The following is a 2,500-nucleotide window of genomic DNA, read 5'->3' as shown; positions in this document are numbered from 1 at the left end:
TGGAGTCAGGCCGTCCGGCCCGGCTGCCGATCCCCTGGGCGGCAAGGCAGCAGCGACCTCCTCACGTGTGACCGGCCCCCATAGGCACTCAGGAGCGACAGGCTCCGAGTGCGGGAGAAGGCGGTCACGGATGAAGCCGGCGGTGGAGATCGGCTTCTTCGTGAAGAGGTCCGCCCAGAAGTCCAGCAGACCGGGGATGTCGGGTGGCGGCTGCAGCAGGGTGCCGTCCAGCAAGCCGCGCACGCAACGCGCACGCGACCTACGGAAGGCGTCCTGTGTCCGCGCGTATTCCCAGCGGCGCCGCTTGCGCTTCTGCAGCGGCGGGGCGGCAGGCGGCCGCTTGGATGGTTGGCGCGGCCGCTGTGTCCTGGTGATCGACCTCTCCCCCCTGGACCCGACCGACGCAAGGGCATCCGGGAGCATGCCCAGGATGACATCGGGCGGCGTGCCCCGCCCCAGACCAATGACTCGATCCAGGGCAGAGAAACGCTGGGCGGAAGCAGGTAGCCCCGCCAGATGCTCCCAGATGGCGGCGTCAGTCGGCCCCTCCGGCGGCGGCCCGGTGGTGTCGGCCGCGAAGTCCTCGGCTGCGTCGACGGGCGGCGCAGCGGCATCGCCCGCGTCAGGCAGCGAGCTCGCTGCTCCACGGCGGGACGCCGGCTCTTCACCCCGACCGATCTCAAGTGCCTCCATGAATTGGCGGACAAGCTGCTTGTGGGCAGCTTGCCGCCGTCGGCACTTGATTGCCTCAGGCGTTCGGTCGGGGAACATCCTGGTAAGTTCTTGATTTACAAAGAAGAACCGGGCGTCCCTCTCAAGGAACAGTTCGGCCTCTGCCTTGGCGAGCGACAGGACTTCTTCCTCCGTCCACCTCGCGCGATGCCTCTCCGTCACGATCTCAGCGTTGGCGGCCGCAGGGTGTTGGCGGCGGCGATGGACCCCGAGACCGTTCTTCGTGGTAAAAGTGCGGTGGCACTCACTGCAAGCAAAGGGAGCTACACAAACTATCACATTTTCGTTACGGCCGGTTGGCCGGATAGGTGCTGGGGTAGCTGGGGTGGCACCTTCAGCGGAAGGGCCACCATCTCTTGTTTCTTGTCGGCTGCCCCCAACTATAAAGGGATAATGCGAGGGGGGGCTGGTAACCCCCCCAAGCCCCTGGTGCGGTCTTCCACTCTGCGAAATCAGCGGGCCCACGAGAAGGGGAGAAGACCGCAGGAGAGGAGAGGCTAAGAGGGCTAGGCCCATGTATTGCGCATCACTCTCCCTGTAACTATAACCCAAGGAAGGCACCTCGCAGCAGCAGCACGACTACATCAAGACCGCACTTCGAAAAGCCAAGTCCGGATGCAGCCACACCGCCGCCACTTGGCCACCTTAAGAGAGTCATAGTTACTCCCGCCGTTTACCCGCGCTTGCTTGAATTTCTTCACGTTGACATTCCGAGCACTGGGCAGAAATCACATTGCGTCAACACCCGCTAGGGCCATCGCAATGCTTTGTTTTAATTAGACAGTCGGATTCCCCCAGTCCGTGCCAGTTCTGAGTTGATCGTTGAATGGCGGCCGAAGAGAATCCGCGCACCCGCGCGCCCCCGGAGGAGCACGCTAAGGCGGACGCGGCCTCGCAGCAAGGAAGATCCGTGGGAGGCCAAGGCACGGGACCGAGCTCGGATCCTGCACGCAGGTTGAAGCACCGGGGCGCGAACGCCGCGCAGGCGCGCGCATCCTGCACCGCCGGCCAGCACGAGGCCAACCAACGGCGAGAGCAGACCACGCCCGCGCTAAACGCCCGCACTTACCGGCACCCCTACGGCACTCACCTCGCCCAGGCCCGGCACGTTAGCGCTGACCCACTTCCCGACCAAGCCCGACACGCCCCGATCCTCAGAGCCAATCCTTATCCCGAAGTTACGGATCCAATTTGCCGACTTCCCTTACCTACATTATTCTATCGACTAGAGGCTCTTCACCTTGGAGACCTGCTGCGGATATGGGTACGAACCGGCGCGACACCTCCACGTGGCCCTCTCCCGGATTTTCAAGGTCCGAGGGGAAGATCGGGACACCGCCGCAACTGCGGTGCTCTTCGCGTTCCAAACCCTATCTCCCTGCTAGAGGATTCCAGGGAACTCGAACGCTCATGCAGAAAAGAAAACTCTTCCCCGATCTCCCGACGGCGTCTCCGGGTCCTTTTGGGTTACCCCGACGAGCATCTCTAAAAGAGGGGCCCGACTTGTATCGGTTCCGCTGCCGGGTTCCGGAATAGGAACCGGATTCCCTTTCGCCCAACGGGGGCCAGCACAAAGTGCATCATGCTATGACGGCCCCCCATCAACATCGGATTTCTCCTAGGGCTTAGGATCGACTGACTCGTGTGCAACGGCTGTTCACACGAAACCCTTCTCCGCGTCAGCCCTCCAGGGCCTCGCTGGAGTATTTGCTACTACCACCAAGATCTGCACCGACGGCGGCTCCAGGCAGGCTCACGCCCAGACCCT

General features: G+C 63.2%; 1 pseudogene; it reads right to left on the bottom strand.

Annotated features, from left to right (window-relative positions):
* The window catches only part of LOC126435130 (large subunit ribosomal RNA), a 7,963-nt pseudogene that overhangs the window by 3,702 nt on the left and 1,761 nt on the right, over positions 1-2,500 (bottom strand).

The sequence above is a fragment of the Schistocerca serialis genome, unplaced genomic scaffold, assembly GCF_023864345.2.
Source record: "Schistocerca serialis cubense isolate TAMUIC-IGC-003099 unplaced genomic scaffold, iqSchSeri2.2 HiC_scaffold_1196, whole genome shotgun sequence".
Classification (NCBI taxonomy): domain Eukaryota; kingdom Metazoa; phylum Arthropoda; class Insecta; order Orthoptera; family Acrididae; genus Schistocerca; species Schistocerca serialis.
The sequence above is the reverse complement of the archived record's forward strand: the minus strand, read 5'-3'. Positions and strand labels throughout refer to the sequence as shown.